Below are 14,775 nucleotides of genomic sequence, written 5' to 3' on the forward strand. Positions count from 1 at the left end.
TTCATGTTGATGTACACAATCTGTTTCCAATCGGGCTGCTGTAATTGATTTGATTTGACTCAGACTAATATAAATGATTTGAATCAGGTTAGTATGAAGAATTGGAATTCTAATTAGGTTGCTGAGGCAGACTAGAAACTCAGGAATAAAATCCCAATTTTAGTACATTTGATTATAATGATACTTTTTCCAGAAGAACTGTATCCACCTTGTACATATTGAAAGACACCCAACACAGCACTGATAGCTCAGTGGACACAAACCCATTTTTTTTTGTTTGGTCCAACCCTGCTACCTACTTAGCTGCTAAAATCCCAGCAACATTCTACAGTAAAGCTATTCCTCCAGAAACACTCAACTGTGATATTTTCTACAATTAAATTTAAGAATGCAGGCTTTTGAGCAAAGAAACGAAAGAACTAGCATTTTATGACACCTTAGCACGTCCTCAGGATATCCCAAACTGCTGCCTAACCAAAAATCTTTAAGTGCAGTCACGTTGTCATGTAGGTAAGTACACAACCCAAATTGCAAAGCCCAGTAAACAGCATATTGGATGAAGCACCATTGTTGGTTGAGAGAGGAATGTCCTGACACTGGGGGAACTCCTTGCTCATCTTCAAATAAGTTGTAAATGTCAGGGATCGTCTACATTCAGACAGACAACTAGAATAGATAGTGAACCTCTGGCTTAATGTCTCATCTAACAGATAACACCTCCAACAATACAGCATTGCCTCAGTACTGGACAGAAGAGCCAGCCTGGATTACATTCGCAAATCCTTGAGTGGGACGTGAATCCACAACTTTCTGAGCCAATCAGGAGTACTACCAACTGAGTAAAAGAGGCTTCTATATAAATTTTTGTTTTTACTGGTTGAAATTGAACCAAACTGCTGTAAGTTAACAAAGGGCTACTGTTCATTTAACACTGAAGTTTTTCACATTTTAATCTATTCCCACTTGCCAATCGAAAATCCAACACAACACAAGAAACATTTTCATTCACTATTTTCTTTGGTAAAAATGTTTAAATGTTTGACAAATAGCCAAGCCAACTCCTTTAAATATTTATGCATAAAAACAGCTAAACCAGCTTCCCTTTCCCTTCAGACTAGGTGTTATTTATGCATTGGGGAAAGCCATCACACAACCTATCCTTTCTTTTCTAAATGAATGCTTCACGCTTTTCAAAATAAATTTCCAATGGTAATCAAGGCAATAATCTCATGAAATAAGTCTTTCTACAACTGACATGGCCAAAAGGAGTTTTTTTTTTCTCTTGCTGGCAATTAGAATTTCCACATCTGTTATGTGAGTCAGATGCAATCCAATTCATGTCAACTTCAGAACATCACCTATTACACAACTGTGATTTTGCTCTCAGGTTGATCATCTTGGTGAACTTCTACAATATGGCAACGGTGGCTTCAGTCATTACAAAAGTGCTTCTAGCTAAATTCCCAGATTCTTTCAATCAGCATTATTCAAAAAGTCACCACAGATGTTTCACGATTGGCCGACAAACTGGCATTTACTGTGAGTTACAGTCAGACATTAAGAAGAGGGGCCCCAATGGTGGATGTATCTCGTTTATAGAACGAACTAAATCAATGCGATCCAGCTCGCACTCAATGTCATTTAATAAAACCTGGAGCCAACTGAATCCCAGCAACATTCCATAGTAATGGCATTGCTCCAGAAGCACTGGGTATTACTCATCTCACAGGGATCAGCAGCTCTTTATTCTTCAACTGAGCAGCCTTTTCTCAATCCCAAGTCTGATCACAAATGGCAAAAGATGTGGAGGGAATCACAGCACAGCCTGGCTTGATTATGCTCTCATCATTGAAGATGATTTTTCTCTTGTAGGGGGTTGCAGCAACATTGTAAACATATACAGGAAGATTCCCCCGGTTGGTATCTTCACTCATCGACACATTGAAAATGAACCTGCTTGCTCATGTCACTAAAAACGCTGACTAGAAGAAATCTTACAGCACTTGCTTGTGAAGTCACTACACAGAGTGATTTGAGCAAATTATCCCAACTGATGTCCACGTGCATGTACATTCGTTGGAAGGCAATCTACAGTAGGAACCCTGGCTAATATTTCTCTTCACTAGAACAGGTTATTTCCAACATCCTATTTGTTATTCCAGTACAAATCTGCTAACTCAGTATAGTTTGAGAATTGTATATGTGAAGCTCCTGGTCTTCGTACTTTAGTGCTGCATCAGGACGTGTCTTTACCCACTTGGTTGTCAATGGAGTATTACAAACATTTATTGCTTAACTGTAAATTTTGTGGAATAGATGCCCTCTTTTTTTAATTTATTCATTCACGGGCATCACTGGCAAGGCCAGCATTTATTGCCCATCCCTAACTGTCCCTGAGAAGGTGGTGGTGAGCTGCCTTCTTAAACCACTGCAGTCTGCGTGGTGTAAGTACACCCACAGTGCTGTTAGGGAAGGAGTTTCAGGATTTTGATCCAGTGATGAAGGAACGGCGACATATTTCCAAGTCAGGATGGTGTGCAACTTGGAGGAGAACTTGGAGGTTGTGGCGTTCCCGTGCAAAATGAAGATCAGTCAAAGAATACTTCAAGTCATGATTTCTGGAAGTTTCATTGAACTTCTTTTGCATATTTTTGGTACTCAATAGTCCAACTGAGTAGCCATGATGCACCTGTAAACCTACCTGATAACACAGGTGTATTGAAGGGTCGCTAAATTAAAGATACATGGTTGCATAACAGGTTTATGTATTTACATGAGATGTCATGGAGTGGTAAGGCACTGGTCCATGCTCACAGTTCCTCACATGGCAACTTCTTTATCTTCACTAATTTACCAGAAGGATGAACCTCAGCAAATTGCTGATGAGAGAAAAAATAGCAAACAAATGTCCCAGGCACTTTCATGCAACTTTTAGCAACAGGTTTATAGAGTCATAGAGTTATACAGCACAGAAACAGGCCCTTCGGCCCATCGTGTCTGTGCTGGCCATCAAGCACCTAACTATTCTAATCCCATTTTCCAGCACTTGGCCCGTAGCCTTGTATGCTATGGCGTTTCAAGTGCTCACCTAAATACTTCTTAAATATTGTGAGGGTTCCTGCCTCTACCACCTCTTCAGGCAGTGTATTCCAGATTCCAACCACCCTCTGGGTGAAAAAAATATTTCCTCAAATCCCCTCTAAGCCTCCTGCCCCTTACCTTAAATATATGCCCCCTGGTTATTGACCCCACTGCTAAGGGAAAAAGTTTCTTCCTATTTAACCTATCCATGCCCCTCATAATTTTGTACACCTCAATCATGTCCCCCCCTTCAGCCTTCTCTGCTCTAAGTCTCTCTTCATAACTGAAATGCACCAGCCCAGGCAACATCCTGGTGAATCTCCTCTGCACCCTCTCCAGTGCAATCACATCCTTCCTATAGTGTGGTGACCAGAACTGTACATAGTACTCCAGCTGTGGCCTAACTAGCGTTTTATACAGCTCCGTCATAACCTCCCTGCTCTTATAATCTATGCCTCAGCTGATAAAGGCAAGTATCCCATATGCCTTCCTAACCACCTTATCTACCTGTGCTGCTGCCTTCAGTGATCTATGGACAAGTACACCAAGGTCCGTCTGACCCTCTGTACTTCCTAGGGTCCTACCATCCATTGTATATTCTTGTTTGACTGGTAATAAGAGAGACCCGGGGAAATCCAAAGATTTTTGAAAAACAGATTCTCTCTGCAATTGTGATTTCTTTTTGGAAACCTGTGAAATGTGTTTTCCATGTCAGTAAATGGTCACATTTTATCCCTGGAAGATAAAACATCTTGTGTCAAGCTTGTCGGTGCTTCTGATATGACCTCCTTTTTCCTCAACCGAGGATTTCCCCCCACTGTGGTTGACAGGGCCCTCAACCGTGTCCGACCCATTCCCCGCACCTCTACCCTCACCCCTTCCCCTCCCTCCCAGAACCGTGACAGGGTTCCCCTTGTCCTCACTTTTCATCCCACCAGCCTCCATATCCAAAGGATCATCCTCCGCCATTTTCGCCACCTCCAGCGTGATGCCACTACCAGTCGCATCTTCCCCTCCCTTCCCCTGTCAGCATTCCGAAGGGATCGTTCCCTCCGCGACACCCTGGTCCACTCCTCCATTACCCCCACCACCTCGTCCCCGTCCCAGGGCACCTTCCCTTGCAATCGCAGGAGGTGTAATACCTGCCCATTTACCTCCTCTCTCCTCACTATCCCAGGCCCCAAACACTCCTTTCAGGTGAAGCAGCGATTTACTTGTACTTCTTTCAATGTAGTATACTGTATTCGCTGCTCACAGTGTGGTCTCCTCTACATTGGGGAGACCAAGCGCAGACTGGGTGACCGCTTTGCGGAACATCTCCGCTCAGTCCGCAAGCAGGACCCTGAGCTTCCGGTTGCTTGCCATTTCAACACTCCCCCCTGCTCTCATGCTCACATCTCTGTCCTGGGATTGCTGCAGTGTTCCAGTGAACATCAACGCAAGCTCGAGGAACAGCATCTCATAGAACATAGAAAATACAGCACAGAACAGGCCCTTCGGCCCACGATGTTGTGCCGATCCTTTGTCCTCTGTCAAGGACAATTTAATCTATACCCCATCATTCTCCTTTATCCATATACCTATCTAAAAGCCGTTTGAAAGTCCCTAAAGTTTCTGACTCAACAACTTCCCCAGGCAAGGCATTCCATGCCCCGACCACTCTCTGGGTAAAGAACCTTCCCCTGACATCCCCCTTATATCTCCCACCCTTCACCTTAAATTTATGACCCCTTGTAACGCTTTGCTCCACCCGGGGAAAAAGTTTCTGACTGTCTACCCTATCTATTCCCCTGATCATCTTATAAACCTCTATCATGTCACCCCTCATCCTTCTCCGTTCTAATGAGAAGAGGCCTAGAATGTTCAGCCTTTCCTCGTAAGACTTATTCTCCATTCCAGGCAACATCCTGGTAAATCTCCTCTGCACCCTCTCCAAGGCTTCCACATCCTTCCTAAAATGAGGCGACCAGAACTGCACACAGTACTCCAAATGAGGCCTTACCAAGGTCCTGTACAGCTGCATCATCACCTCACGGCTCTTAAATTCAATCCCTCTGCTAATGAACGCTAACACCCCATATGCCTTCTTCACAGCCCTATCCACTTGAGTTGCAACTTTCAACGATCTATGCACATAGACCCCAAGGTCTCTCTGCTCCTCCACATGCCCAAGAACCCTACCGTTAACCCAGTATTTTGCATTCGTGTTTGTCCTTCCAAAATGGACGACCTCACACTTTTCAGGGTTAAACTCCATCTGCCACTTTTCAGCCCAGCACTGCAACCTATCCAAGTCCCTTTGCAGACGACAATAGCCCTCCTCGGTATCCACAACTCCACCAACCTTTGTATCATCTGCAAATTTACTGACCCACCCTTCGACTTCCTCATCCAAGTCGTTAATAAAAATCACAAACAGGAGAGGACCCAGAACTGATCCCTGTGGCACGCCACTGGTAACTGGGCTCCAGGCTGAGTATTTACCATCTAAGACCACTCTCTGCCTTCTATCAGTTAGCCAATTCTTAATCCAACTGGCCACATTCCCCACTATCCCATGCCTCCTGACTTTCTCCATAAGTCTACCATGGGGGACCTTATCAAATGCCTTACTAAAATCCATGTACACCACATCCACTGGTTTACCCTCATCCACTTGCTTGGTCACCTGCTCAAAGAATTCAATCAGGCTTGTGAGGCAAGACCTACCCCTCACAAAACCGTGCTGACTGTCCCGAATCAAGCAGTGTCTTTCCAGATGCTCAGAAATCCTATCCCTCAGCACCTTTTCCATCAACTTGCCTACCACCGAAGTAAGACTAACTGGTCTGTAATTCCCAGGGTTGTTCCTATTCCCTTTCTTGAACAGGGGCACAACATTTGCCACCCTCCAATCACCTGGTACCACCCCCGTCAACAGAGAAGATGAAAAGATCATTGCCAGCGGCTCTGCAATTTCATCCCTTGCTTCCCATAACATCCTTGGATATACCCCGTCAGGCCCGGGAGACTTGTCTATCTTCAAGTTATTCAAAAACCCCAACACATCTTCCCTCCTAACGAGCACTTCCTCGAGCTTACCAGTCTGTTTCACACCGTCCTCTTCAGTAATACACCCCTTCTCATTCGTAAATACCGAAGAGAAGTACTCATTCAAAACCTCACTTATCTCTTCCGGCTCAACACACAGTCTCCCGCTATTGTCCTTGACCGGACCTACGGTCCCCCTAGTCATCCTCATATTTCTGACATACGCGTAAAAGGCCTTGGGGTTTTCTTTTATCCTACCCGCCAAGCATTTTTCATGCCCTCTCTTAGCTCTCCTAATCCCTTTCTTCAGATCCTTCCTGGCCATCTTGTATCCCTCCAGAGCTATGCCTGTGCCCTTTTTCCTCAACCTTATATACGCATCCTTCTTCTTCCTAACAAGACTCTCAACCTCTCTTGTCAACCACGGTTCCCTCACATGACCATCCCTTCCCTGTCTGACAGGGACATGCTTATCAATGGCCCCTACTATCTGCTCCTTGAAAAAGTTCCACATTTCGACCGTGCCCTTCCCTGCCAGCATATGCTCCCAACTTATGCTCCTCAGTTCCTGCCTGACAGCATCATATCTACCCTTCCCCCAATTGTAAACCTTGCCCTGTTGCACATACCTATCCCTCTCCATTACCACAGTGAATGCTACAGAATTGTGATCACTATCTCCAAAGTGCTCGCCCACCAACAGCTCTATCACTTGCCCTGGTTCATTACCTAGTACCAAATCCAATATTGCCTCCCCTCTGGTCGGGCAGTCTACATACTGAGTCAGAAAAGCTTCCTGGACATACTGCACAAACACTACCCCATCCAAACTATTCGATCTAAAGAGTTGCCAATCAATATTTGGGAAGTTGAAATCCCCCATAATTACTACCCTGTGACTTCTGCTCCTTTCCAAAATCTGTTTCCCAATCTGCTCTTCCACCTCCCTGCTGCTATTGGGGGGCCGATAGAAAACTCCCATCAAGGTGACTGCTCCTTTCCTGTTCCTGACCTCAACCCACAGTGCCTCAGTCGGCAGATCCTCCTCGAAAATTCTTTCAGCAGTTGTTACACTATTTCTAACTAACAATGCCACCCCCCCACCTCTTTTACCACCATTCCTAATCTTATGAAAACATCTATAACCAGGTACCTCCAAGAACCATTCCTCCCCCTCACCTATCCACGTTTCAGTGATGGCCACAACATCGTAGTCCCAAGTGCCCATCCACGTCTTCAATTCACTCACCTTATTCCTGATGCTTCTTGCGTTGAAGTATACGCACTTTAACCCTTCTCCGTGCCCATCTGTCCTCTGCGACAGTGCTACCTTCCCCAATACCTCACTACACTCTTTGTCTTTCTGAGTGGACCCACTGGTCCCTGGACTATAAGTCCGGTTCCCATCCCCCTCCCAAACTAGTTTAAACCCTCCCGAACAGTACTAGCAAACCTCCCTCCCAGGATATTGGTGCCCCTCTGGTTCAGATGCAGCCCGTCCTGTTTGAACAGGTCCCATCTTCCCCAGAATGCAGTCCAATTATCCAAGAACTGGAAGCCCTCCCTCCTACACCATTCCTGCAGCCACGTGTTCAGCTGTGCTCTCTCCCTATTCCTAGCCTCACTATCACGTGGCGCCGGCAACAAACCAGAGATAACAACTCTGTCCGTCCGAGCTTTCAGCTTCCAGCCTAACTCCCTAAACTCACTTCTAACATCTGTGCCACCCTTCCTTCCTACGTCGTTGGTGCCAATGTGCACCACGACCTCTGGCTGCTCCCCCTCCCCTTTAAGGATACTGAAGACGCGATCACAAACATCACGGACCCTGGCACCAGGGAGGCAACAAACCATCCGTGCGTCTCGCTTGCGCCCACAGAACCGCCTGTCGGTACTCCTCACCATCGAGTCCCCGATGACTAGTGCTCTCCCGTTCTCCCTCCTTCCCTTCTGAGCCACAGTGCAGGACCCCGTGCCAGAGGCCCGTTCACTGCAGCCTGCCTCCGATAGGCCGTCCCCCCCAACAGTATCTAAAACTGTATACTTGTTGTTGAGGGGAACGACCACAGGAGATCCCTGCACTGACCTCTTCCCACCTCTAACTGTTACCCAGCTGCCTTTGTTTTGTGGAGTAACGACATCCCTGTAGCTTCTATCTATCACCCCCTCAGCTTCCCGAATGATCCTCAGTTCATCCAGCTCCAGCTCCAGTTCCCTAACATGGTCTGATAGGAGCTGGAGACGGATGCACTTCCAGCAGGTGAAGTCGGCAGGGTCACCGGAGGTTCCCCTCACCTCGAACATACTGCAGGAGGAGCACTGCACTCCCCTGGCTGCCATTTCTTTTACTCAATTACCCCTTAATTAAGTACAAATATAGATATTAACAAAAACATCCGATTAGGCACACTACAGCCTGCCGGACTGAACATTGAGTTCAATAATTTCAGAGCATGACAGCCCCCCACTTTACTTTCATTTTTAGTTATTTTTTTTTCTTCCTTTTTTTTGCATTCCTTTTTACATTTTTTACAATCTTTTTTTGCATTTATTTCATTTCATCTTAGTTTGTTCAGTTTGCTTACCCACTGTTTTTTTCAGGTTGTTTTTCTTCAGGTTTGCACTTGCTGATGTTCAATATTCAGTGTATTCACACCTAATCTGTACTAATGCTTTGTCTTTCAACACACCATTAACATATTGTTTGCCTTTGCTCCGTGACCTTTTGGTCAGCTATGTGGCCTGGTCCAATCTGCACCTTCTCCTTTGTTATCTCTTGCCCAACCCCCACCTCACTTGTTTATAATCTGTGACTTTTCTAATATTTGTCAGTTCCGAAGAAGGGTCACTGACCCGAAACGTTAACTCTACTTCTCTTTCCACAGATGCTGCCAGACCTGCTGAGTGAATCCAGCATTTCTTGTTTTTGTTTCAGATTTCCAGCATCCGCAGTATTTTGCTTTTATTGTTGTGTCAAGCTTGTTACTGGCTGACCAACCTTATAGCCATCACGGCACAGAAGGAGGCCATTCAGCCCATCGAGGCCATGCAGGTCTCTGTACAGCAATCCAGTCAGTCCCATTCACCAGCTCTTATCCCCGTTGCCCTGCAGGTTTAATACCCCCAAGTGCCCATCCAATTTCCTTTTGAAATCATTCATTGCCTCTGTTTCCAACACCCTTGTAGGCAGTCAGTTCCAGGTCATTACCACTCGTTGCATAAAGAAGTTCTTCCTCACATCCCCCCCTCTATCTCTTGCCCAAAACCTTGGGCTGAATGTGAGAAGCTCGCCACTGTTCTCGGCACCAAGCTTGAAAGAAGGCATGGCGCACACGCGACTTGTGCGCACTAAGCCCCTGTGACATTTTGTGCGGGGACTCATTTAAATGGAGGGGGTGGAACGGCCGCCCTGATGATGTCATCAGGGGTGGCCGCTCTGTCCCTGGCAATGGCGTCCGCCACCACCGCGCAGGCACCGGCGCCATTTTTAAAGGGCTTCAAGTCCTGCAGTTTAATTTTAAATTGTAAAGGCCCCGCTGGAAGAAAATTGTAAATAAAATTTTATTTAAACTTTAAATCCCCTTTCACAAATCCCCCCCCCCACCCTGCTGAGTTCTCCATAAATAAAATGACTTACCACCCCCCCCCCCCAAGAAAAACACTTTTTAATATGCCGAACTTTCAACCCCTCCCCACCTTCATCACCTTTGACCCTCAACCCCTTCCCACCATCCCTACAACCAATCGGAGCGGTTTTCCCAGCTCCCCCGCCATCCTGCCCTGCAAATTTCACTCCTCCCCCCTCCCCACCAGTGTCACCCCTCGGACCTCCATATGGAGATCTGAAGGCACGGGAGTTCTGGCCAAGGGCCGGAATATTGGCATGGGACGGCCATCGCTACCAGGTAAGTCTTTATTTATTACTTTTATTATGATGAGCATATTCAGATGAAGGCTGCACTGAGGCCTCACCGCTGCCAGTAAAATGCGTTGGGGCCATCCTGGCGTCAGGGGTTGTGGTGGGCCTCTCCCGGAAGAATTTGCTGTGCCTCCCCACCACGACCCTCGACGTCGGAGGGCTGGTAAAATTCAGCCCCTTAAATCTGTGTCCCCTGGTCCTTGTACCATTAGCTAATGGGACCAGCTTTTCTTTGTCTACCTTATCCAAACCTGTCATCATTTCTGCATTAGCTGAGATTTTCAATGGCTCAGCACTAAAACCATCTCATTCATTTATCACCTATGTTGCCTCTGATTTCGATTCCATCAATCATTCTTTGTGCTGGCCTCTCTACCTCCACATTCCACAAACATCACTTAATCCAATATTCCAGAGCCCAAGATCTCTTCTCTGCAAAGTCCTTGACAACTATCACTCCATGATTAAGGTACATTCGATCCCTGTGCCCGAGAATGTCAAACTCACTCTCATATTGAAATCTCTTCACTATTTCATTCCATCCTATTTGGGCCATCTCAAGCTGCACTTCTCAATTACACAGCTCACTCATCTGATGTTGGATTACTGCTTGTTGCACACTCTACTAATGGGGGGGGTGAACTTTCAGCTATTAAGCCTTAAGCATTCTGTCCCAAGATCACTTTATTGCTTTCCAAGTCCTATCTTGTTGACCATGCTTTCCTGCTTAGTGTCCACCTAGCCCCTCGATCTATATCTTCAAAATGAGAACGATATGTGTTGTTCCAGTACCACTTTTAAAATGCAATCCAAGAGCAATGCCTGGAAAATTACCTGGAAAAAAATGTGGTCATCTATTTAGTTTGTGAATTCAGAATGGAAAGTTTTTGTAATTACAAAGACAAAGTCATTCATTCCAGTAAAGAACTAATGCTTATTTTCCACTTGTGCTGTAATATGGGAAATTAAACAGCTTCAAATCACCTGAAATCTGGTTTCCAATGCTTTACCACCATTATGAACTCATGCCAAACTGTGGCAAATTGGTCAAAGAAAGTCACAACCGAGTAGAAGTTTCTATTGAGCTTGGGAAGCACCCTGTTGGAGTATAAGGACAAGCCAATTTTTCGTTTTGGAGAGCACACCCCAAGATGATGTATTTGATATCACTGTATTGGTGCTAAGCGCATTGCACTGCTGAACAACAAGAAAGCCCCCAGCGAGTTAACATCCGTAGCACTTAAAGCTGCCAGAAGCGCTGCACAAAGAACAGCCAGGCGCTGCGCAAATGACTACTGGCAACACCTATGCAGTCATATTCAGCTGGCCTCTGACACAGGAAATATCAGAGGGATGTCTGATGGCATTAAGAGAGCTTTTGGGCCAACCATCAAGAAGATTGCCCCCCTCCTCAAATCTAAATCAGGGGACACAATCACTGACCAACGCAAGCAAATGGACCGCTGGGTGGAACACTACCTAGAACTGTACTCCAGGGAAAATGTTGTCACTGAGACCGCCCTCAATGCAACCCTGTCTCTGCCAGTCATGGATGAGCTGGACGTACAGCCAACAAAATCGGAACTCAGTGATGCCATTGATTCTCTAGCCAGCGGAAAAGCCCCTGGGAAGGATGGCATTACCCCTGAAATCATCAAGAGTGCCAAGCCTGCTTTACTTTCAGCTCTGCATGAAATGCTTTGCCTGTGCTGGGATGAGAGAGCAGTACCACAGGACATGCGCGATGCCTATATCATCACCCTCTATAAGAACAAGGGTGACCGCGATGACTGCAACAACTACCGTGGAATCTCCCTGCTCAGCCTAGTGAGGAAAGTCTTCGCTCGTGTCGTTTTAAACAGATTCCAGAAGCTGGCTGAGTGTGTCTATCCTGAGGCACAGTGTGGCTTTCGAGCAGAGAGATCCCCCATTGACATGCTGTTCTCCCTTCGCCAGCTACAGGAGAAATGCCGTGAACAACAGATGCCCCTCTACGTTGCCTTCAAAGATCTCACCAAAGCCTTTGACCTCGTCAGCAGACGTGGTTTCTTCAGACTACTAGAAAAGATTGGATGCCCACCAAAGCTACTAAGTATCATCACCTCATTCCATGACAATATGAAAGGCACAATTCAGCATAGCGGCGCCTCATCAGACCCCTTTCCAATCCTGAGTGGCGTGAAACAGGGCTGTGTTCTCGCACCTACACTGCTTGGGATCATCTTCTCCCTGCTGCTCTCACATGTGTTCAAGTCTTCAGAAGAAGGAATTTTCCTCCACACAAGATCAGGTGGCAGGTTGTTCAACTTTGCCCGTCTAAAAGCGAAGACCAAAGTACGGAAAGTCCTCATCAGGGAACTCCTCTTTGCTGACGATGATGCATTAACATCTCACACTGAAGAGTGTCTACAGAGACTCATCGACAGGTTTGCGGCTGCCTGCAATGAATTTGGCCTAACCATCAGCCTCAAGAAAACGAACATCATGGGACAGGACGTCAGAAATGCCCCATCTATCAATATCGGCGACCACACTCTGGATGTGGTGCAAGAGTTCACCTACCTAGGCTCAACTATCACCAGTAACCTGTCTCTCGATGCAGAATTAAACAAGCGCATGGGAAAGGCATCCGCTGCTATGGCCAGACTGGCCAAGAGAGTGTGGGAAAATGGCGCACTGACACAGAACTCAAAAGTCCAAGTGTATCAAGCCTGTGTCCTCAGTACCTTGCTCTACAGCAGCGAGGCCTGGACAACGTACGTCAGCCAAGAGCGATATCTCAATTCATTCCATCTTCGCTGCCTCCGGAGAATCCTTGGCATCAGGTGGCAGGACCATATCTCCAACACAGAAGTCCTCGAGGCGGCCAACATCCCCAGCATATACACCCTACTGAGCCAGCGGCGCCTGAGATGACTTGGCCATGTGAGCCACATGGAAGATGGCAGGATCCCCAAGGACACATTGTACAGTGAGCTCGTCACTGGTACCAGACCCACCGGACGTCCATGGCTCCGCTTTAAAGACGTCTGCAAACGCGACATGAAGTCCTGTGACATTGATCACAAGTCATGGGAGTCAGTTGCCAGCAATCGCCAGAGCTGGCGGGCAACCATAAAGGCGGGGCTAAAGCATGGCGAGTCTAAGAGACTTAGCAGTTGGCAGGAAAAAAGACAGAAGCGCAAGGAGAGAGCCAACTGTGTAACAGCCCCGACAACCAATTTTATCTACAGCACCTGTGGAAGAGTCTGTCACTCTAGAATTGGCCTTTATAGCCACTCCAGGCACTGCTCTACAAACCACTGACCACCTCCAGGCGCTTACCCATTGTCTCTTGATACAAGGAGGCCAAAGATTGGTGCATTACAATATTATATTTTGACTTTGCTTTTCTGCTATAGAGGCAGCAGGAAGAGTTTAGTTAGAGTGAATAGGAAGAACCTATTTGTCTTAGCAAAGACCTACAAGGCTATGGACCAAGAGCTGGAAAGTGGAATTTGGCTGGACAGCTTTTTCGGCTAGCACGAGTACGATGGACTGAATGGCCTCTGTCCGTGCTGTAAATGTTTCTATGCTTCTAAAGTCATATTGTTTCTGTTGCTGCATTCCCCAGGGCTGTTAGTTACCAGACACAGCTGATGTACTTAGATAGCTCTGCTCACAGTCAGACATAAAATAGCAAACGGATACTAGTTAGTGCCATACACAGAACCATAATACACTTTTACAGATTCTGAATCAAAATTGGTTCACAAATCACTGGAAAAATATTGGGCAATTAACGGCACCCAGCATTATTAGTTCACAAAATAATCCCAGCAATTTGGACTGGAGAGCAGAAACAGCACGAGTTTTAATTCTCCACAAATTAGTGGATGATTTGCGTTCCTCTGCTTTTTGCCTTGACAAAACCCCCAAAATTGCAACCTTACTATGAGCCTCTCCATTGAAATTAATTCCATGTCATGAAATTGCTGGGCTCGTGCCAGAAAGGCAAATTAACTTTGTCGCTGCTATTTCGGGCCGGTAATTCATGTCGTAAGGACCATGGGATGTGGGCGTCGCTGGCTAGGCCAGCATTGCCCATCCCTAATTGCCCTTGAGAAGGTGGTGGTGAGCTGCCTTCTTGAACCGTGTGGGGTAGGTACACCCACAGTGCTGTTTTTATTGACTTCGTAGCGGTTAGATACAACTGAGTGGCTTGCTAGGCCATTTCAGAGGGAATGTAAGAGTCAACCACATTGCTGTGGGTCTGGAGTCACATGTAGGCCAGACCAGGTAAGGACAGCAGATTTCCTTCCGTAAAGGACATTAGTAAACCAGATGGGCTTTTACAACAATCGACAATGGTTTCATGGCCATCATTAGACTAGCTTTTTAATTCCAGATTTATTAATTGAATTCAAATTCCACCTTCAGTGTGGTGGTATTTGAACCCATGTCCCCAGAGCAATACCCTGGGTCTCTGGGTTACTAGTCCTGTGACAATACCACTACGCCACCGCCTCCCCTAAACTCATGATGTTTGATGTGATGTAATGATGTGATCGATGATCCTGACAGGAAATTCAATCTTGGAGGCCCAGAAAAGGGAACAGTTGAAACCGTGGAGTCTCACTCCAGCAGCTCGTGAATTGTCCCGACATGTTTAAGAACATTTTTTTTTTATCTGTCTTGGCTGTACCTTTGTGCCAGCCATGGCGTCCACACGCCTCTTACTGTTGGAAGGCAATAATTTTCAGGAT

General features: G+C 46.3%; 1 protein-coding gene across 1 annotated transcript in view; it reads right to left on the minus strand.

Annotated features, from left to right (window-relative positions):
* Nucleotides 1-14,775, minus strand: part of col27a1b (collagen, type XXVII, alpha 1b) — a 592,171-nt gene that overhangs the window by 452,780 nt on the left and 124,616 nt on the right. The window lies entirely within an intron of this gene.

Source organism: Heterodontus francisci, chromosome 32, assembly GCF_036365525.1.
Source record: "Heterodontus francisci isolate sHetFra1 chromosome 32, sHetFra1.hap1, whole genome shotgun sequence".
NCBI classification, from domain to species: domain Eukaryota; kingdom Metazoa; phylum Chordata; class Chondrichthyes; order Heterodontiformes; family Heterodontidae; genus Heterodontus; species Heterodontus francisci.